We start from the raw sequence: 24,369 nt of genomic DNA, 5'->3' as shown, positions 1-24,369 counted from the left end.
ATGTCTTGTAAACTCAATACTAGTTTGTCTGCTTTTATCCAGACCATTTGGAATCTTGTATTCTGTTTAAGCCCACCTCAGATTCATACATTCTTTGTTAGAATATTCCAAGAAAATGGGAGTCAGATCCAAGTTTGATTGATTGATTGATTGATTCAGTGACTGACTGATTAAATTAGACTTTTCCTACCTTTGTTTCCTTTTATGAACAAGGTTTTTGATACGGGGCCTACGGTTTACTCTTACTGTTTGCAAACGTAATTGGGAAGGAATCACTTTTTTCTCTGTGTATTTGTAGATTCGGATTGTTCGTCCTATGGGAGTTAAACGGACGACCTCCCACACGATAGAACTGCATGAGCTAACTGCATAATCGGTGGTTGGAAGCAGCTCCGAACAATTATTTAACCAACAGTAAGCCACAAACCCTTGCTTGACCACCGAGTCAGGGGCTTAATCTCGTAGAATGTTGCTCATTTTTAGGACACTATTTTTTATTTTATTATTTTTTTTTTTCTATTATTATTTTTTTTTATTTTAACAAACACATTAAAATCCTACGTACATTAAAACACAGACGAAGAGATAACATACATATAGCATGCATAGGTTCCAAGCACTCTTCTTACGTTACAATAATTTTCATAATGTAATTGGCTAGGTTTCCAACTTTACCAAGACCGTCAATTTTTGAGAGGTTTAGGTTTTTTCTTTTCGTCATATTCTAGATCACAAAAGTTTTGTAAGAAAATAGGAAAATTGTTTATACTTGGTATTTTTTCCTTCATTTTACACGTCCATATAAAATATCTAGCAATAAGAAAGTAGAAATAATGTTGTAAGTGGGAGAAGACATCTATTTTTAGTCCTAATACTAAGTCCATGGAATAATTCTTTTCTTTTATTGTTACTTGATTCCTTGTGAGTAGGTCTTGAAATCTTCCCCAGAAAGAAAAAGTCTCTTTGCAATGCCAGAATAAGTGAGCTAAGGATTCTTTACCATTCTTACAAAAAGTGCAAATGTCATCATTTCTGAGCCCAATTTTGTGGAGGTAGTCGTTTGTTGCCAATCGTCTATGAAGAAGTTTAAACTGGAAGACAATTAGTTTGGAGGCTTTTGTACAGCAGAAAGGGGTTTCATAAACCGCATTCCAGTTTATCGACTGAGGGGATTCCAGGTTGCAATCTGCGATCCATTTGCTTTGGCTTCCGCTGGGGCTAGTCTGCTTTAAACTGATGAGTTTGTTATAAACAAGTTTATTTGGCTTACTGGCTTGAAAGAATTTAACGGCGAAAGTATCTTCATTGATATCTGATAGAATGTCATTTCCACGTAAGAGTTTTCTTTGGGGCCTTATTGCAGCTATGATGCCATGAAAAGTAAGATAATTTATCTTTATGTTGAAGCGCTCCCTGAACTCAGTTAAGGAAAGAAAACTGTTTTCATCTTTCATTAAGTGTCTAACTTCACGTACCCCTTTCGTAGCCCACGTTTTATAATAAATTGGACTATTTCCCACTTTAATTAAAGAATTGTGCCACAGGTTCATTCACCGAAACTGTTTGTTCGAAGTGATGTTACCATTGAAGCTAATTTCCGACCATATTTGCAAGACTTCGGAAAGAAAAGTATCAGATATTTTATAATATTTGCGTAGATCATTTTTGTTAAGGTTTCCTTTAAAGAGGTCCTTTCCTCCATAATCTGTTAAATGTAGATCAAAAAACAATTTCCACTTTCCATGGTTGTCCTTATCTAGATATTTTTTAATCCAGGTTGACTTAAGTGCTTTATTGAAAGATTTAATGTCTATCATCCTTAAGCCACCGCTTTTGTATTCACTGATGATAATGTCTCGCTTTATTTTGTCTCCCTTTCCATCCCACAAAAAGTCATAAAAGATCCGGTTGATCTCATCCAAGGCTGTATGATTTGATGGCAGGGGAGCCAGAATATAGACAAATTGAAATGCAACAAGGCTCTTCAACACAGTTATTTTCCCAAGCAGACTCAGTCTCCGGTATTTCCAGGAGCTTAAGACATTTTGTGCTTTTTCTATTTTTTCATCATAATTTGCTTTTATACTTGCTTCAGAATCTGTAGATATCCAAACTCCTAAGGATTTAACTTTATTAACCCACTTAAGATTTTTTTCTGGGCAAAAAACTTCGTTGCATCCGGCCTTGGAGCCTATCCACAAAACTTCTGTTTTCTTGTTATTAAGTCGTAAACCAGAGATAGACCCAAACTGCTCTAAATCTTGTAGAGCCGCTGTGAATGATTCTTTAGAGCCGTCTAGGATAATTGTAGCATCATCAGCAAACTGGCTGATTTTTATTTCTTCGTCCTGCACCGAGATTCCTTTAATAGTTTTATTTTGTCTTATTTTTTCGGCCAAAAGTTCCACACAAATAATGAAAATGTAGGGAGACAAAGGGCAGCCCTGCCTAACACCTCTATCTAAGGTGAAATAGCCGCTTGCCCATCCATTATTTAAGATGCAGCTTTCAATATTCTGGTAACAGAGCTTAATCCAATTTATAATTGATGAACCGAAGTTAAAAGATTCTAGAGTTTTCCATATGAATGACCTTTCCACCGTATCAAAGGCTTTTTCAAAATCCAGAAAAAGAAGTTGTCCAGGGATATTTTGAGTAGCAGTGTAATTTATTATGCCCTCGATCAATCTTATATTCTCTCCGATAAAACGGCCTTTAATAAAACCAGTTTGGTCATTATTAACTATCTTTGGGATCACAATTTTAAGACGATTCGCAATTGCCTTAGCCGCAATTTTGTAGTCGGTATTTAGGAGTGTTATCGGACGCCAATTTTTAACAAGACATGGATCTGCGTCTTTTTTTGGTATTACTTTTATTATTCCTCTCCTCTGACTAACTGAAAACTGCCTCTCCTGATAAGCATAATTGATCGAATTTACTAAACAATCGGCTAAATTGTTCCAAAAAATTTTATAAAAATCTGCAGGAAGCCCATCCGATCCAGGCGTTTTTTCCCCGTTCATGCTTTTTAGTGCTTGAAAACATTCCGTCTTAGTTAGGGGGCCTTCGCATTTTTCCTTTTCCTCTGGGTCCAAGGATGGGAGACCCGTAGCGTCAAAAAAGAGGTGGCCACTATCAAGGGAATTTGTTTTGGAGCTGTAAATGTTACGATAAAAGGTTTCGCATTCATTCAAAATTTCATTGTCTGAAGTGATGAAATCGGTGTCACTCACCTTGAGTTGAGTGATTACACTGCTTTTGTAATGTCTCTTTTCTAGGTTTAAAAAGTACTTTGTATTCTTTTCACCTTCATTATGCCACCTACACTTTGATCTCAAGATGGCACCTTTTGTTTTATACTCAATTATTTTCTCCAACTTTCTTGTTGTTTCATCTAACTTTCTTTGAATTGTGGTTGTTTCTTTGTCCTCTTTTTTCCCGTTTTCTATGTCCTTTTGTAGATTATTCACTAAAGACTCCAATTGTTCCTCTTCTCGCAACATTCTGGACCTTTTACTTTTACCGTAGCGTATTGATTTTACTCTAATCTTAAGTTTAATCATCTCCCACATTAGAGCGGGGTTTACGTATTTGTCCTCTCGGTATTCCAGTTTCACCTGTTCAATTGTTTCTCGTATTTGATTAATATATTCAATTTCTTTGAGAAAAGACTTGTTTAGCTTCCAGAAACCAGGACCTCTGGTATTAGAGTGTTGCGCAATTTTAATAGTTATCAAGGAGTGATCTGTCTTGTAGCCTGCTGAGATATCAGTGTCTTTAATATTGGACATTACACTCTGGCTCAACAAGAAAAAAATCTAGACGGCAATGAATTTCAGGGTTTCTACGACGCCACGTATATCTGCGGGCATCTTGGTTTAGGACTCTCCATGCATCTATTAGGACACTATTTGATGGCTCTTTCTTTCTCTGATACAGCCTGAGAAAGCCATTGAAGTTTATGAGACAGCACTCAAACGAAATCCTCGCGATGGTGCACTGGCAAGCAAAATAGGACAAGCACTGGTGAAGACACATCATTATGGCAAGGTACCATGTAAATACCCTCTACCACCTGAAGTTTCCGTTAAATGAGGAGCTGAATTTGGTTTGGTTTGGTTTGAGATAACTGGTATCCCCGGCAATAATGCCGTGTCTTTCTTAAGCGAGTGCTTATGTCTGTGATATTGATGCAGTTTTTTCATATGAAAACGTCCATTGCCATTTTAAGTTACAGATACTACAAAAGCGGGAGACCTCCATTGCAAATCCCACCATAGATCGGACGCAAATCATAATTTATTGGACTTCTCAGATGATTGTGCACCAATTTGTATTCTATCCAAATTGCATTCATTCTTTAGTTGCGATTTAGAATACTTACTGAAGAAATACTTCATCTGCCTCTTGCACCAATTAGCTATTTTCACATATCCCATAATACAGTTCATTTTGGGGGGTTAGTTGCATTAATGCAATGGATGTAGTAGTAGTAGTAATGTCGCGATTGATTGATAGGACAAACATACGTGTCCTATTTACATAGCATTTTTACAGTGGGCTCGGACATCAGCATACTAAGGGCGCCGATGGCAGCCGCTATCAGTCCATTTATGAGCCCACTGAACCCTCCCAACCCATGATGAGTGATGATGTAAGTGATGAAGATAGACCACAACACCGGGAACCACGTCCCCTACTCTTTTCGAATAGTGTGTGGGTTCTTTAACGTCCCACAGAGTTATATGTGAACAAGGTTTGTGAGACGGGACCTCCGGTTTATTGTCCTTATCCGAGAAGACTTGAAAGTCTAATCATTTGCAGATGTCATTACAAAGACAGCACTTTCTCCTCAGTTATTTAAAGACCCTGAGTGTTGGTCCGGCCGGAGTTGAACTCACGACCTCCCGCGTGACAGCCCGGTGCTTAACCAACTGAGCCACCGGTGCGCGGTGGCTCCAGTACACTGAAGCATGGTACAGTCCTAAGAGAAAATGACTTGCATTGTTTTTATGCAAAGAACCCCCAAAACGTATTGCATTATGGGAATGGGAATGTAGAGGTCTTTTTTCGCATCGGAAAGCTTGCTACGAAGGGTGCCTCTAAACTGTTTTTTTAAGGCTAGTTTTTTAGCATCAAGATTATAATCTTTCCTGGTATCATACACTTGTAGATAAATGAAGAAACTGATTGTTTATTCTTGATGGAAATTAATGAGCGCTGAATATGCATTTTTAAATCATAGGGAATACTGAGCAATTATTGCTTTCTTTGTTTTCTCTCTAGGCCATTAATTACTATGAAGCTGCTTTAAAGTCAGGACAGCAAAATTTTTTACGATTTGTAATGATCTTGGTTTCTTTGTTGATGGCAGAACCTTTCTGTGTGTCAAAAAGGAATCGCAAGTTCATAACTAGGGAAGGGCTTACGAATCCCTGTATCCCTTGAATAACTTAGTTCGTTTTTTGAAGTCCTCAGTATAAGGAAACGGCAAAAGGTCTTCTGCCCCTGACGGCAAAACTCCAAACTGCAAACTTTTATTTCAGGATCCCATACACTAAACCACTTTTTTCTCAAAGAATCTTTTGTCATGATCCTGTCTCTACTGGGCTGAGAGTTCGCGCGAAATTGTCCATCGCTTTGCACGGTTTATTTCAGTAGTTCATAACGTCAAAGATGACTCTATCTGAGCTGGCAACGCTAAAATACGCAGAAGCCCAAAAAAGGTCTGGTATGAGTTATAATTGACTATCGAGGTTCTCGGCAAAATCAATCTACAAATGGATCAGTCGTTCAAGACGCTGTGAATCGGATGAATAAAATGAAAAGAAACGGAGACGAATGAATGTGGATCCCCTTAGGTATATGAGCAGGATAGTTTTAGATTTTGTTCAAAGTTCGGTTTTGCACTTTATCTAACTTTATCTATCGTTTTTGCTGTTTGAGGTTTCCAGTTTGTTCACTTGACGTAATTCTTTGCATTGTCCTGACTTCATTGTAAAGTACTTGGTGTAGTAACTTAAAGGCTTCTTAACCACAAATTGACCTCTGCAGTCCTGCGTCTCCTTAATCAAGTTTGTCTAACGGCGGGTATTTTCTGGTTTGACTTGGCTGAGCTGTATCTCAAGCTAAAAAACTACGAAAAGGCAGACAAGGTTATCAAGGCAGCTTTGGAGCAGGAAAAAGGTACCATCTATAACAGGATGGCTCCGCCATAGACGCAAGGAAATTCCGAGTGTTCCTTAGGTTGCTTCTACTTTCCCGATAAATACGCCTATTCAAAAGCCTTTTAATTTCCAAATTCCGATTTAGAATCCCTAAAAAGTTATTGTATTTTTTTCATAAAAATTGTTTGAACCCTGTTAAATCTGTGTACAGTGTTAATGTTCGAAAATCCATTAAAGTTGATTTGTATCATAGCTCGGTTGTTAGGGTATTTTACCAGTTTCGCGATGATCGTACAATGGCCTTTAAGCCAGCTAAGTAAAGGCGTGTACGAAAATCTTGGCCAATGTTTAATGTGGAGTGCATTTTGCCTCTACAGTTATTTGGAGGAATTTAAAATACTTTATCCACTTCAGTATGGTTTCAGAGAAAAATGTTCGACTACCACCTCACACTCTAAGTCAAACAACCAAAAAATATGTGTAATTTAGGCATCTAATTGTTCAGTGAAGAAAACCTTTTATTCTGGAGGCTATTTGTTGCTTAGTGCAGATAGAAAACATGATTGATTTATGATGACATGCTGGTCCTGGAGAGAAAATGGAGATACCGCCATTTAATCCACCACACAAATCCGACAATAACTAAAAATTTAACTCACAAAGCGCTATCATAGTTTATTAAAGAAGATAAAGAAGGTCACACTTACTATGCAGTTAGAGATCAGCAATAGCGTAATATTATTGTCGTAAGGTTTTGTCTTTCTTGACCTCTGGTAGTGTTGATTTGATGGCGTTCAACCGTTGCTACGTGACATCACACTGGCATGAGGAGTGGGTCAAGAAATGTCATTGGAAAACAATGCTATGGCTATGGCTATGGCTAATGTGTGCACCTCAATTTAGACTGGGTTATTTCTGCCCCTTCCATTTTCTCCTCTTCCTCTGCGAATGTGGAGGCATGGTGGTAAAGTGGTTAGTGTGCTGGATGCCCACCCCCTAGGGTCGTTGGTTAAAGGCCCAGCTCTGTCTCCATGTTGTTTCCTTAGACAAGGAAATCTTCACACTGGCTTACAAACCGGTACTGGCGACATGCTGCTAGGGGTAACCAGTTGTGTTGTATCAGCATTAACTCCAGGGTGGAGTAGCAGTACTCTGACAGTTACTTCCTGTTACAGGAGCTGGGATAAGGTCCCACTCTGGGTCAGCCCCTAGAAGCTCATGTGTAGCTTTGCCTCGCCTTCTGTAACTGAACTGCAGATAATACTTCCCTAAAATGTTAATTGGTTCACTAAATCTGGGTTCCCAGCCTTCATACCCATGTTTAACCTTAAATAAGGAAAGGCTAATTGACAAATGTCATGTACCCATCAAGAAAGGAAGAAAAAGCAGAAACACCAAAAAACATTGTTCATTTGCCCTCACTAGTAGCCTCCCATACAGACACTCTTAGGGCTTCGTCACGGGCTCCTCTGCTCGTGGGGGGGGGGGGGGGGGTGGTAATGTGTGATGAAGCCCTAAGAGTGTCTGCGTGAGAGGCTACCTCACTAGTTACTTTATTAATTTTGTTCTAGTGTTTTGCAACTTGCTGGGGATAATTTTTGAAATAAGGGGTATCGCATTGAATTTCTTCATTTTGTTAACAGATCTTGAAAGCATATGCCAAGAAAAGTCCTGGATCGTCTGATGGTCTATCAATTCCTGGATCTATTGCTACTTAGTGAGTAACAATCAAAAGATACAATGTCAAAAAAAAAAAAATAGTGATGGGCAACAGAAGATAAAGTTGACTTTTCCAAATATGAACATTCAAAGTTTAAGGATTTAAAAACACACCAAATGCGCTTCTACTTAGCCAGGGCACAGATGTTTCCTGCACATTTCTTTTGTTGCATAGAGAAAAAGGAAAGAAGGGACTGAAGAGTCCCTTTTTCTGCTTGTTTAACAAAGGAAGTAGGGGATTTGTGCATGCAGGCTAACTGCAATAGAGGTTTTGCATGGCAGCCATGTTGCAATTGGCAGGAACAATAGATTATTTTTCCTATTGGAACAAATGTTCTTTCTAATGCAAAATATTTTGATTGTTCCTGCCTTGCAACATGGCTGCTTTGCAAAACCTCTATTCTGCTAGTAATACTCTGTCATGTGACTATAATCTACGTAGCTAGATGTTTAAGATTAAGGAGAAAAGCAACTATTATTTCTAACACAATCATTAAGCAGATGCCCTGAAGCATTACCCCCATTGACAAGTAAAATATTTTGGCATTCAACAGAGAAGAAGTGATTTTGAAAAAAACATTTAAGTACAAAAAAAATGAGATAAAACATATCTAAACATGGTAAAAAATACTAAAAGCTTTGTTCAAAATGACGGTGTTTTGACAATGGCTAAACGTCATCATCAAGTCTTAGGAAAAATCTTTTGAAAGAAAACCAATTTAAGGTCTTAAGAAAGTGCCAGGTCAAATTTGATTGCTTAGTCTATGAAATGCTCTTCATTAAGAGTCTCCAGCCTAATTTGAATATCCAGACTATATAGGCTCCTTTCAGCCATTGCTCTTTTAGTATTTATAGATTTGTAATTTTAAAATAACTTTGACTTGATAATGACGCTTAGCCAATGTCAAAATGTTGTTGTTTTCAACATTATTTAGTTAGTATTTGTTTGTTTTAAGTGTGTGTGTGTGGAATAAATTATACAATACAAAAAAATTTGTTTTAAAAAGTTAGTATTTTTTACCATGTTTAGATGTGTTTTATTGCAGTTTTTTATAGTTAAATGTTCGACAGAGATAGATCTTTAAGTGTCACTCATAGGAAGGTTAAGTTAAAAAAGACAATTTGAGTGGTTGTAGATCTATGTTCGCTTGTCAACCCTTTCATTCCTAAACCAGCCCCAATTTATGGGCATTACTAAACCACAGTTAGTATTCAATGTATGGTGGGGTCATACATGGTGTTCTGGTGCTTCATTTTGCTGTTTTGCTGTTTCCTTGTTTAGTATCAGGGTGTCAGGGTGGCTTAGTGGTTATCTATCGGGCCTCCCACCACTGCGAGCCGGGGTTCAATTCTGGCCTCAGCCAGCATGTGGGCTGAGTTTCAGTCGATCTCAACCTGACTCGAGGGTTTTTCTCCGGGTACTCCGGTTTTCCTCCCTCATCAGAATCGACTCACAGCTAATTAACATCTAGCTGTGGTGCTGTGCTCCGACATCAAACATGGGCTGTATAGCGGCAGCCAGAGGCGCCTTTGTATGCTTTCAGCCCGATGTCGTGAGCCGCGCCCTTCGCAATTCAGTCCTCGACTGCAAGTAAGGGTGATTAGCACTAGCAATATTTATTTATTTATATATTTAGTAATGTCCCCAATTTACAAGTAAAAGTGTCTGGCATTAAACAGAGTTAACTCTGCAAGTGCATGCACTCTTAAGAGGGAAAAGGCTGTAGGTTAATTTAGCTGTTCTTGGAAACCACACCAACACAAACTCTGTGAAATGTTGGTGATGTTGGGCCTACTCTATGGACAAGAAAAAAGATGAAGGACAGGTGTTAAAGTTTTTGTGATGTCTTAATTTCAGGTGTGAGCGAGATTCAGATATTCCTTTGCAGCCAATGTTACAAGTTACTGGAGTTGACAAAAGCAACCTGTACAAGGCAGGTTCTCTATTTTTGTTTTATCAAAAAGTGCATAATATGATTGTATGATTTCTCTAGGTCAGTTTCCAGTTGTCGCTGTTTTAACTTTCTGTATAGGTTCCCATTAGCCTTTATCTAATCTTGACGTTTTTGCAATCTACTTCCAGACATGTAATAACATTGTTTTTCTCTTATTTTTTCTGTTGCAGCTTTGTGATTTTCAATCAGTTCTCTCCACAGACGATCAAAAGAAGATTCGTTATATGGATCACTTGTATGAGGTTAGTCATGTCTTGTGCATGTATTTACATCTTATTACCTAAATGCCATTTTAGGAAGGAGTGGGGAGGGGGGGAGGGGGAGAGCGGGAGGGGGGGAGGGGGGGGGGGGAAGGGGGGCGGTGAGTAATATAATCGGGATTTCTGTCACCTTTATATTCTGTTGTGACAAATTTCAACAAACTAGTAAGCCCTGATGAAAATCCTTTAGGGAGTTTTAAGATTTTCGAAGTTGTACAAATCTTAAAAGAGTATTAAATTACTGGCCCCAGTTGTTCAAAAGGTGGATAATGATATCCATCAGTAAATCACTATCCATTGGATAGGGCAATTGGTTTTGCTATGACTTATCCAATGTATAGTGGTTTATCCAAGGGAGAGCGCTATCCATCTTTTGAACAACTGGTGCCTGATGTTCAAATATTTTAAAGCTCCTTTCAAGTTTTGTGGAGATCAATCTCTCCAAGATCCACCCTATCTACATTCTTTATTTCCCCTCTCCCCAGTCTCTCCCTCTCCTTCCCCTTTTAACGCCTGCCATGCGGGCTATTTCAGGGCATTTAAGGCAACTTATTTGAAAGATCAGGCAGGTTCAGGAGAATAACTACTAGATGTTTGCCCTTAGTAATAAAAGACTTCAACGGACCTTTGACATCAAAGACTAGCAAAAGATCCTTGAAGACAAAGATCTTCCAATATTTTCATTAAGGTAGAATTCCCATCAATCCACAGCAGATATCTGTTAAAGTGGTTCAACAGGGTTTTCAGCTTAGTGTGCGTGGGTAAGCCACACACGCAATCCTAAAGCTGCTGGCGTCAGCTCCTGATTCAAAATGGCTCACTGGAAATAAGCCATTTCTGCTGATTTCGCTCATCTTTCTTCTAATTCTCATATAGATGGACTATAAAGTTTAACATACATCTCCAATTAACGAAAACTACGACAATTTTACACAAACAATTTAATGGTCACTTTAGGCCTGTAGCTCTACTCCTGCACAGACTCAAATGAGTGGGTGATACATGCCTAAATTCTGATCCTGTCACCCCCTCATTTTTCCTGATTTGCAACTTCAATCATTTATATCTCGGCTTCTGGACTCCAGGGTCCGAAATTGTGACCAGCTGGTCGCCAATGCGACTGAAAGGTGAACCTTGGCAACCGGAATTTTCAGGCTGGCCGCATTTTAACGGACATCCAAACACAGAGAAGCGAGGTGACAAACGAGGCTGAAGGCTAAGTTTCTTGACCGATTTGAGGTGTTTGGACATTCGATGAAACACTCTTTCAAGTGTTTGATATTGCTTCTCAAGGTAACCAAAATTTTGAGACATATTTGGGATCAAAGTTGGCGAAATTTTATGCTATTCAAGACCACATATCCAAAGTTCCTTCACAGTAGTGATTTCTTTTGTTTTTGGCTTGTGAATTATTAATAAGTTTGAGAAGTGATGTTGCCGCATTTTTGCAACAAAGGGTGCCAGACAAGGAGTCTTTTGAAATACTTAATTTTTTGGCTGCCAGACAATAAACAGTGTACATGCATTATACACAAACATACGAAGCACCTTCATATTAACTGTAGAATTCTTCAAAACTCTAGTTCTTGTTTGCAATATTGGTTGTCTATTAATTGAAATAAGTATTAAAATAACATTACAATACCAGCAGGTGCCTACCGTTTAAGGTTACTGCTAACCTTTTGGGGTGCCTTCCAGGAAATCTTTTGTTAGCGTGTTATTTTCGGTAAAACTCCAGCAAACTATATATCACCGAAAAAGGTAATGAAATGAAGAATCCGAATATATGAACATTTTTGTTTATTATGGCTTTCTTTAGCGCGTGCGTTCTCTAACATTTAACATGACATAAGACACATGTCAACATTTGTTGGCAAACAAAATAATGTTGAACTGTGTGTTGCTGGATTAAAATATGAACTGAAGATACTTTTACACTTTGTTTTCAGCAAGGGCATGTCAGAACAAACTCTAGCCATCATAATGAATACCAGTCTGAGTCATGGCGCCTGCTTCACAAGGATTATTATGTGGACAGTCACCCGAGGATATAGATTTGGTAAGAAATATTACTTCAAGTACCAATACACAGTCTAGCCATTCTTGTCACTGTTATAAATAACAGCATAACAACAATATTAGTGCACACAATAGGGCTGGAGCAGCTTTAATTCTTAGGTTCTGTGTTGCATTCAGGGGCTCCCTAATTAAATCCTTAAGTTAGCTTCCATGTAAATCTGAGGATAATGGTGCAAACACCCATGAGAGAAGGTTGGTTGCATGGACTATTCATCATCAATGATAATGCAATTCCAATTTGAGACACACAACTTCATAGAGCCTGCAGACCAGTTATTATAAGAATTGTGCAATATTTGTACAATAAATGTAGCTCCCAAGGAGATCTAGTAAAGTAATTAAAAGTAAAGTCACTTTTAAATAGCATCAGTAGCTCCTTCACCTATGAGGCTGGTATCAGTGGAGGCTGACGATGTGCCCTTTACCCCACTCCCTCTGTCAGTGCTCCGTTTTATGGGTAATTTAAAGCTATAGCTACGTGGATCTGAGGAAAGTCAAAACACCTTGAAGTCACCAAGGATCGAACTGGGGACCTCTTGCTCCAAAAGCCGCACACTAACTGACTGAGCTATGCCTTCTCCCAACATTTGTTGAACTCAATGTGTGGAGCAATTCTGGCCGGTGTTGTGCTTTGAATTCTGCCTGCGACTCTGATTTTTCGGATGTCCTTTTGCCTATTGACAAGCAACTAGCTTATTTTCTGGGTTGACTTTCGTCATATCTGAGTAGTCTTAGCTTTAATGAAATATCCATAAAATAGAGCACTGGCAAAGGGAGGTGGTTAAGTGTGTACAAAAATCTTTTGTTGATACTACAGGTCTTGAAAGCGGGTGGAACTGTCAGTCTGTTTAACAAAGTCACTGTACTTTACTGTGAATTATCTTAAAGAGAAGAAAGGATCATTCTTGTAGTTTTTGATAGTTTGATTTACTGGACATATTTATACAAAAAAACTAGGAGATAAGTACATGTCACAAGTTTAGAGAGGTTCCTAGTGGCCTTTTGTCATTCTTACTTTTCATGGTGTTCAAAAGTAGCTGGCTGCAGGCAAAATCACCATCTTCTTTGTTGTCTTGGTCCGATAAAGCAATAATTCTACTGCACTGTTGGTTATGAAAGATGTTACATTTTCTTTCACTATTCCATAGCAACCATATACACTATATGCAGAAACCCATAAGGGTTGAAACGTGTAACGCGCGTTCACAGCTTCCGAATATTCAGTGCGAACTGATTTTTTGAATGTTTCAGTGCTAAGTACCATATTTGGAAACCTCTTACTCTTGTTGTTCCAAATATGGTACTTAGCAAATCACACAAGGGGCCGTTACACGTTTCAACCCTTATGGGTTTCTACTATATGTCAAACTCCTCTTTACAAACCTGTGGTCTGTCAGAACTTTTTTACCGATGCCTAATGTTTTCAATGCCAGGTTTAAAGTAGACATCAGCAGAGGTCCTTGGAACTAAACGATCACCTGGACCATTCTACTAAAAAGGTATAAAAATTAATGATTTTGAACTCATTAATAATTATCCCTTTCACACCCAAACCGGCCTAAACTGGCCAGACTTAGTATTTTACTGTGTCTAACGCCAGATAGTTTTACTCGTCAATGGGGAACCCCCGGGAGTCAATGGATTTCTAAATAAATGTATTATTCATATTGCTTTTAGCCTGCCGGTACTAGAAAGCTCCCATTCTGATCAGGCTAATGAGTTAATGTTTAGAAACACAATGGAAAAAAGCTATGTGTAACATATTTTTTAATTTGCATATTCATAAAATAAGACTAGAACATGATAATAAACAAGTTCACTTAATCACACAATATTTTACAATACATACATTAACACATTAAGGGCCCTTCTTTTGAAGAAGTAATTTCGCATACCGGTACTTGTTCTTTGGGTTTCATCATAACCCTAACCACAAAAGCTTAACCCTAACCAGTCTGTATGAACAGGGTTTGATAGGGCTGGCACAAATAGTTTCAGTATTGAAATTTTAATGTATATGTTGTTGTTCAAGTTTATCCCCTGGTTGAAATATTATTATTTTTAACCAGTTTAAAATTTTTGAACCACACCATTTTTTTTTTTCAAACCAGTTTAATTTTTTTTGACACCACCCATTTCAACATAGCTGGACATCATACTGTAATTAATTTTTAAGTAGAACTCTTTATAAATGGAGTATGTATAAAATGAACTATAGAGAAATCATTTAAAGATTATTATTGTGGATTGTTGTCTCTGGTGCTATCAAAAGACCATCAAATTTTAGTGATTATAAGGGTCAAATGCTCAGCTTAGTGATTTGGGTTGAGCACTTATGTTGAATGCGGCCATATTGGTGCCACGTTGGCCACATTGTTAGCTTTCATGTAAGGGTAGGGACACTGACTGCATTTTAGGAATTACTAACTTAAACGTTCTTTACTGGTGGTTTTTGCATATCAGGAGAGAAAAAGTTTTGGATTAGGCAAATTCAAACAGCTGGAATTGAATGAACAGTTTGAAAAAAGGAGTCAGTCATTCTAAATTGATCAACAAACTCAGACTTGTGCATCATAAACAATATTCACATTGATGAAATGGTATATATGTAATGAACCATATATGAACTGCGGATATGAAATCAAGTGAAGCTATGATCTTCGCAGTTATGAGCGCAATTTTTGCAATTGCGTAGAGAAGTCTGAAAAATTCAGGACTTCAACGGGGTTTGAACCCGTGACCTCGCGATTCCGGTGCGACGCTCTAACCAACTGAGCTATGAAGCCACTGACGTTGGGAGCTGGTCATTTGTGGGTTCTAATGGTCCCGTGAGGAATGAATCAATGATGAAATGGTATATATGAAATGAATCATACATGTATATGAACTGCGGATATGAACTCACGGGTTCAAACCCCGTTGAAGTCCTGAATTTTTCAGACTTCTCTACGCAATTGCAAAAATTGCGCTCATAACTGCGAAGATCATAGCTTCACTTGATTTCATATCCGCAGTCCATATATGATTCATTTCATATATACCATTTCATCATTGATTCATTCCTCACGGGACCATTAGAACCCACAAATGACCAGCTCCCAACGTCAGTGGCTTCATAGCTCAGTTGGTTAGAGCGTCGCACCGGAATCGCGAGCTCACGGGTTCAAACCCCATTGAAGTCCTGAATTTTTCAGACTTCCTACGCAATTGCAAAAATTGCGCTCATAACTGCGAAGATCATAGCTTCACTTAATATTCACATTGATTAATTACATCATAGATTCAAGTCGTTGAATTCAGAGAGTCTTGAAGTTCTATTTCAAAAGTGACTTTTTGGGTTTCATCAGTGTTTCAAACATGAGACAACATTTGAAAAAAGCCAAGTGGTTTCACTGGTTCAGAGTGTTTAGAAACATGCACTGTCTTATTTGAAACAGTTAGCATTCCAGGTGGTGTACGGCAACTGCAGGATAGAGGCAATGGGGAAGATCAGGGAGGGGTAGGAAAAGTAGTACGGAAGAAAGGAATATCTCGGGGTTTTTTTTTGAGATCCCCAAAAAAACCAAGAAAAAAAAGAAAAATCCCTTTTTTAGACATACATGTATGATGACAATAAACCAGTTTAAAAAAATTAGAACTGGTTTAAAAAAATTAAACCAGAGCATAAAATTCAACTACAACATACGTATAAAATTATTTGAAGTGTGGGTTATAGATGAAAGAGAGAAGTAATCCTTACACTTATTAATAAACTAAGAAATTATTGTCTCTTACGGCCACCTGAAAAATTCAGGAATCTTCAATGGTATTTAAACCAGTGGTCACCTCTGTGATGCTGGTGCTCTACCAACTGAGCTATGAAGCCACTCAGTTGGGACCAGGTCATTTTGTTGGGCTCATGTGTTCCTGTGAAAGGACTCAAAAGTGCAAACATCACCTCTCTCGTTCATCCATAACCCGCACTTCAAATATTTATTTATTTCTAATCATTGAGTCCTTTCATGAGAATTAACACATGAGCCCAACAAATAGACCTGCTCTCTTTTCATGAGCCTTTCACGCTAATCTTGTAACGAATCTCTACTTCCGTTATCACATTGATCTGTCACTCGTAATTATCAAATTATCAAATCAAATCCCCAGGTGATGCATGCAAGATGTGGTTACACTGGCTCTTCCACAATGACCCCATTTATTGACTTGAATGCTGTTAGTGGAAAATTGAAGTCATTGTCCAGTAGTCATCCTCTACAGTTTGTGAGTAACAACTTTTGACATGCTTGCTTTTGTATTCATTAATATTTATGTACTGATCGACAGGTTCCATTGTACATAGACCAACTGCAGCCTGAGAAAGTATCTCTATTCAGTAAATAATAATACAAATAATAGTAACAATATAACAGTGATAGGCCTGTCAACTCTGCCGGATAACCCAGGAGACTCCAAATTTTGGATCGTATCTCCTGGTCTCAAGATTACGGTCTGAAATCTCCCAATGAAATGTTGCAATGCCAATGACCTCTTTCGCACATTTTTGACTTTTTGCCTTTTGTCTCTGTATGCTTGTGTCAAACGCAGAGATTGCAGATGTCGATTGATTTTACTTTTCTTCAGAGGGAGTTTTTAGGACTTTTAACTTTTGGTTTCCATGGTTTTTCTTGCTGTTGCCCAACTGTTTGCAAAAAAGATTGAATATAATTAATTTTTAACTTTTTCACACAAAAAGGTATTCAAAGATTTTGTAATAGTTATGATTAAGATTATTAGTAACTTAACCATGTGTTGTACCATTCAGGGAGTAACAAATTGAGCTTGTAATTTACAATCAGCTTGCACAATTACTCCCTGAATTGTACTCCACTCAGTCCAATTCCTATTACTCACAATACATTTAACACCATTAGACAACCAGTGGCTCAGTAGCTTGAGCTTTAGACTACTGTGCGGGAGGTCCCATTGTACAATCCTTCCTGTTAATCAACACTGTGCGACATTAAAGAACCCACACACTGTTCATGAAGAGTAGAGGGGAGACACCAGGTGTTGGTAGTCTATTGCTATCATTTTCGATTGGCTAAAAGCACCCCACTAATTCTAGATAGCGCTGTGTCATCACGTCACATCTACAGACACTGGCATTTATGCATGTAGGTATGACGCGTTTTTTGCAGACAATGAAGTTTTGTTTACATCTTGATATCGGGAACATTTTTCATAAGACCGTACAACTTAACTTTAGAATTTTGTTCAAAAGTTTCAGTTCGATTCAGTTTTTCCTGAAACGTTTTCAGATGTTTTAGGCTTAAATCCTTTCTGTAAACCTTTTGAATTCTGCTTTACATGTAATTCATGGCTGTCATTAATAAAGATGTTTACACTGAAATGTGTCATTGCGTGGCTTACTTTGTTGTTGTTCTGTGAAATGTCTCAACGCTTCTACATTTATAATTGTATAATAAAACAATTATTGCATTCGGTTTTCACATAATAGCGAAATTATCAAGGCCTTGGTTTGTGTTATCTGCCTCAGCTGGCCTCGGCCTTGATAATTCTCGGTATCATGCTCAACCTCATCCAATAATTGCTTATTGTCAACTGCCATGAGACATAGAGCATATTAGAAGGGGGTGAGAAGATAATTTATGAATTTTATGAGTGGCAGGAACAATTATATCTCACTATTTCACTGCGCTCATTATTGTAAGATGTTGCTCTTGCCAAGGGAACACAAATATATATCTTCGAGCTAACGTGTAATGTTATTTTTGTTACATGGACTTTAAATATATAAGCCACACCTGTGGATAAGCCGCACCCCCTAATTTGGAGGCTCGAATTTTGAAAAAAAAAAAAGAGAGACAAACTTTGAAGTTCTAATGAAGTTCTCTTAGTAAACAAACAAGGACAAACAAGCACGGTCTCAAAAAACTGGTGGTTGTTATGAGCTTTCATATAAGTTAATAATCCTTTGACTGCCAAGCTGGCCTGAACTGGCCATACTTAGTACTCATCAATGGGGAACCCCTGGGAGTCGATGTGTTAATCACTTGCTGGAAAACTACGTCCCCATTAACCCTTTGACTCCCAACCCGGCCTCAACTGGCCATACGGGTACTTGTGTCTTACTCTAACGCCAGACGATTTTACTCGTCAAAGGGGAACCCCAGGGAGTCAATGGGTTATGTCTTTAGATAGCAAAATCTCAGTTCTCATACCTTTATCATGTGAGTTTACTAATTTAAAAAAACTTTTAAAAGAAAATTATTCCCTTGAGAAAACTCTTGGAGAACAAGAATCACAAATGAACACTTCAAGATACGACCATCGGATCGATCTTTAAAGTGCTACTGCGACGAAAATACACTTTCTTTAATCTTACCGGATATGAAAAGTACATCACCTAAATAGTAACTGTGCCAAATCTTAAGTCAGAATTCTAAAGAGAAGTCCGATAAAAATGAAAAAGGCAGTGATCAACAACAATGTGCTTTCAGTTTGTTATATGTTTCATTCATTAACATCTTGAGAAGTTTTTTATGAATATTAATTAGGCCTTAGGAAAGTACAACCTTGGATGTTTCAGTGGATAAGCCGCACCCCGATTTTTGATCTGAACTTTGCAAAAAAAGGTGTGGCTTATACATGGACTTTTACGGTGCATGGTAGAGATTGAAAAGCAGGCTTTAATACAAATTTGATGATAAAAATTACGGGCAGAAACATACTTATTAAAGACAACGTTTCGGTGTCCTCATGACACCATCATCAGGTCAAATATAATATTTTACAGATAACTTGAATATTAATGTCCAAGATTAAGTTCAAAGTCCCTAGAGGCTAGGTGAAAAGTTTGGCCTTTATCGAGTCACTTTGGATATTCAGACATGGTTTGTGCTTGCGAATAAGGAACATTTCATACACAAGACAATCAAATTTGCATGAGCATTTCTTAAGAATGCGAAACATGTCAGATGTTATTGTTCTTGATTGATGTTGACTTTGGCTGTGATTGAATATCGAACCAGATCTTTTATGCTCATCGATCCGTTGGTAGAGATGTCGACGCGTGTAACCAACATAGCTGGCATCACACCAGCCACATTCAAATTTGTAAACTACTGATTGTTTGTTGATCAACGTGGGCTTGATCAACGTGGGCTGTCAGCCACCAAGACCTATAATTACGACCTAGCAAAGTGGCTCGAAGGAAAACTGAAACCGCTATCCATCAATGAACATACAATCACCGATACATTCAAATTCGCAGAAGAAGTTCGCAATACTTCATTTAACGACAATGACATTATCGTATCGTATGACGTAACGTCCCTCTTCACTAACGTGCCTCTTGATGAAACTATCAGTCTTCTAGCGGAAAAGGCTTTTACCAACAATTGGTTTAATGCCACATATAACCTCAACATCACAAAATCCGACCTGATTGAGCTTTTAAACATCGCAACGAAAGATCAGTTGTTTCAATTCAATGGTGAACTTTACGAGCAGTCGGAGGGTGTGGCTATGGGTTCTCCTCTCGGTCCTCTCATGGCTAGCACCTTCATGTGTAGTCTTGAAGAACAACTTAAGCTCCAGAACAAATTACCATCATACTACAGGCGCTATGTTGATGATACTTTAACTACCATGAAGGATGAAGTTTCTGCCTATTCTTTTCTGCATGCTTTGAATGATCTCCACCCATCGAATAGCTTTACTATGGAACTACCAACTGAGAACACTCTCCCTTTCTTAGGCATGGTCCTAAGAAAAGACGGTCAGAATATTACGACTAGTGCATATGTTGTAGTTCAATTTACACTTTGGTACAATTTGTTTTTGAACTGGTACAGAATATATTGAACTGGTACAAAATAATTTGAACTGGTACAATTTTTTATTGTACTGGTGCAAAAACAGTGAAGATAGCACCAATCAGCAGTTTTTCATCTATAGCCCACTTGCTTTTTTGCATGCTGCAAAAAAGATGTTTTGGTAGAGAAATCTAGTTTCACATTAGTGGCAATACAAGGATAGAATTGCCAGGGTGTGATCAGAGTGTTACAATGTAACTTTGCCATACTCTGTCACAATTGTTACATATCCACTCTCTTCAATTTCGATGATTTGACCCAAGAGCATATTGGGGTGAAAAGGGTTGATCTTGTCTACTTTGTTTATTTTTATTGCCACCATGTCCCAAATCTTAAATTTCGGTTGTTTTTGTGCTTGCTTTCTTGTTTGCTGGTGATAGTCTTCTGCTGTTCGTGCAATGGACATAAACTTACGAACTTTACAAGTCGAACGCTTAATTCTGAATAGTTGTCATTCTCCCATTTACTTGTGATTTGATGCCCTCTATGTGCTGTTCTTTGGTGTGCTAAGACTAAGAGTGTCGTAGAGTTTACTCTTTGGGATAACACTTTTTCTGTCAGGTGTTTGCAGTTTTCGGAGCAACTTCAGAATACCCCACCACAGCTAACCACTATTTTTTCCTCTATGCGGCATCTTTTGAAGAACGAGACTTAATACAATAGGGCCTATTCTTATTCAATGAAATGCAAATAAGTGGCAGGGTATTCTGAAGTTTAGCCCAGTTTTCCTTGGTGGTATGTCCATTTCGTTCTTTGCAATGTCTTAAGTTGTGACTGAGATAGTTTGCCTTCCGTTTCTGTCGAATCACTACTCGATATTTCACTTTGAATTTTCAAGTATTCCATTGCTTTATTGTAAAATTGATCTTCGATAAACATGGTTATTTGTGATGTATTTCGCTTCTGCTTTTGCTTAAAGTCATCTAATCTTTGATAAAATATTTCGTGTGATACACACTGCATTGTCGAGCTGTTTTCTTCCAATGAAACTTCTAGATGTGAATAAATTGAAGATTTAATTATAAATTATCATGGTAAGTTTGCATGATCTGCTTGTGTGGTCAAGTGGATAAGAGAGTGGACAACAGATCCAGAGGTAGGGAGTTCAAGTTCAAGTTCGGGTGAGTAAAAAAGAAAGTCTTGAGTATACTGTGTAAAGTCTGTCATAGAGGGAGTGGGCATAAGGGTATGCAAGGAGGGGGGCCACCTGCAAAATAAGGGGGGATAGAACTGTGAAAGAAAGGGGGGTTGGATAGAGGTGATGGGGAAGATGAGGGAGGGGTAGGAAAGTAGAAGAAAAGAAAGAATTAACATGATCTTTTTTAGACCCCCTAAAAACCACGCCCCTGTTTTTTAACTACACCCCAAAAAAAGGAAAATCCCTTTTTTAGACAGTTGATAAAAATAAACCAGTGCAATAAAAATTGTACCAGTTCAATATATTTTGTACCAGTTCAATATATTCTGTACCAGTTCAGAAAAAATTGTACCAAAGGAACAAATTGTACTACAACATATACGTGAAACCGACCAATACGGGTCTATTGTTACATTATAATAGTCACGTTGATAATCGTTATAAGAAATCCTTAATTATTACCATGCTAGACCGAGCTTTCAAGCTATCATCTAACTGGTCATTATTTCATGAAGAGTGTAGCCGCCTCAAGACCTTATTCCTACAGTTGGCATATCCTGAACATCTTGTTCACTTTATGATCTCCAATTTCATCACGTCCAAACAAACACCAGCACCTCCACGCAAATCTACACCTGACCCGCAATCAGTACGAATTGTTCTACCGTTCAAGGAACAAAAATCTGCTGACTCTGTGCACAAGCAGTTGAAAAATCTTGGTAAGCTGTTAAACATCGACTTATGCCCAGTCTTTATAGGTATAGGTATAGGTATTAGGTTTATTAAAGATTCATATAGCAGCCTCTAAGGCTGAATTGCATGAAATTACAGTATAATTTATTTCTCGAAAAGTTGGAGAAGATCTCAAACATAAAGAAATCAAGCCCGCGTTGATCAACGAACAATCAGGAGTTTACAAATTTGAATGTGGCTGGTGTGATGCCAGCTATGTTGGTTACACGCGTCGACATCTCTACCAACGGATCGATGAGCATAAAAGATCTGGTTCGATATTCAATCACAGCCAAAGTCAACATCAATCAAGACCAATAACATCTGACATGTTTCGCATTCTAAAGAAATGCTCATGCAAATTTGATTGTCTTGTGTATGAAATGTGTATAATATTAGAGTTATCTGTAAAATATTATATTTGACCTGATGATGGTGTCATGAGGACACCGAAACGTTGTCTTTAATAAGTATGTTTCTGCCCGTAATTTTTATCATCAAATCCATTACATTATCATGTTTAATACAAATACTGGGTAGTAATACAAACCAGAAAAGGTGGCAATCATGACGTCATATTGCTCAACATGACCACTTGTGTTACATACGAAAATATGCCACTCAGTTCCCAGATAGATGTAGTGGTCATACATGTCCATGTATTCATTTGATTCTACGAGTGTTTGAGCTCCCGGTTAAACCCTCCAGTCCATACATATAATAATATGTGATATGTGCGGTATCCATTACTGTCACCGGTCCATTAACTTTAGATCTTTGATAACCAAAATCTAACTTCTACAGGTATGCAAGATCAACTCACCTAAATTTTCCAAATTTATGCTTAAGAAATTGATCATGTGTGATTGGTTTATTCCTTTGCCTATCAAAACAAGAGAGCATTCAAGTGATACTTCATGTATGATAACCAGAATCTACCCTTCTTTTTGCAAAATCATAATGATCACTCTAAATCATGCTTAAATTTAGTCATGCAAAAGTGCTCCACTAATAGGGAAAACTGTTTGTCAAATTAAATAACCCAGGTCAAATCAAGCAGACCAACAAAAAAACCAAAATTGCTTAAGCTCACCCTATACACAGGATGCCCAAGATTAGAGATTGCATTCTCCTAGTGTCGCACACAATTGTTATAACTGATTGTGACCCCAACATGTGCCATTGCATATTCAGTCATGCATCTTCTTTATGAGTTCATCTCTTTGTTCCAATGCAAAAAGGTGCTGAAATTGTGACAACAGGGTACATTTTAACTTACGTGCTCAGCCTGGTAAAGTGTACATTGTGAATTCAAAGTTACTTTACTTTGTAGATATTTTCAAATAATAGCTATGGTAGCCTAAAAAAATAATATTTGCTAAGCACTGACCTACAATCTCAGTCATAACTAGTTGTAACACTTCGCTTGAACGGCAAGTGAAGCGCACCCTCCTACTCCCTCCAATCAAATGAATGTTGCATTTACCGGTTGGTATTTTGCACTCCAACCCATAAACATCAACATTGAAGGGGAGAGGGGGCAAATTGCCGTCTGTGTCACAACATTTGTGACCGAGATTGTAGGGGCAATTTTCACTTTTCAGACCTAATGAGAAAGCTTGACAATGTGACATTCACCAAAATTGAGCATGAAACTTAATTATGCATACATGTATTTCTGGAAGGAAGTATGAATGTAGTAAGAACATACAAGTACAATGTACTGTAGATGTACATCCAACAAGGAATGAAATTACACAGTGTACGTGACAAAATCAATTAAGACTTACCCGTCGACTGAAGCCACCATAAACAACTGCAATCCCCCCTGGATAGTCCAACACCTTAAAAAAACACAAATTGGCATAATTTTTAATGAGGGGCTTTCCATGGCTAGCATATGAATCAATAAACATTAACAAATTAACAAAAGAAAAATAGTGGAATGCAGAACAGAGACAAATGAAGTGAACTGTATTACATGTACGTGTAACAGAGATCCACTTAATTTCATTCTCTTAGTTTAACGTCATTCTATAAAATTACAGTAAATTCACCTGTACAACTCCCTCAATCTCTTTGTAGTCATACGAACACAGCTTTTCACTTGTTGTCGAATCAATTTGGTCCAATGAGCATAGGAGTAACCTTTTAATGATCATAATAATCATCATCATCATCATCATCATCATATCATTAGCAATGGTATCAGCAATATTCAAAACTACTCCTGACAAGAAACTTGTCAAGGCACATTTACATGTAGCATTATGAGGTATGGGCAGTTAAAACCTACATTCAGATAAGATCATAGTCTGTGAAACAATACTAGATGCTGTCCTGCTGTCCCTTATCATGCCTTATAAGGTTGAAGCAATCACGAAATTTTATTATTCTTTCCTTCAATAATCTGTCACAGGATCCCCAACGAGAAGAGGAAAC

The 24,369-nt window shown here is 37.9% G+C and overlaps 1 pseudogene; it reads left to right on the top strand.

The window, feature by feature from the left end:
• LOC137996304 (uncharacterized) overlaps window positions 1–24,369 on the top strand; it is a 27,913-nt pseudogene extending 3,544 nt beyond the window's left edge.

Source organism: Montipora foliosa, chromosome 3, assembly GCF_036669935.1.
Source record: "Montipora foliosa isolate CH-2021 chromosome 3, ASM3666993v2, whole genome shotgun sequence".
In the NCBI taxonomy this organism is placed as follows: domain Eukaryota; kingdom Metazoa; phylum Cnidaria; class Anthozoa; order Scleractinia; family Acroporidae; genus Montipora; species Montipora foliosa.
The sequence above is the reverse complement of the archived record's forward strand: the minus strand, read 5'-3'. Positions and strand labels throughout refer to the sequence as shown.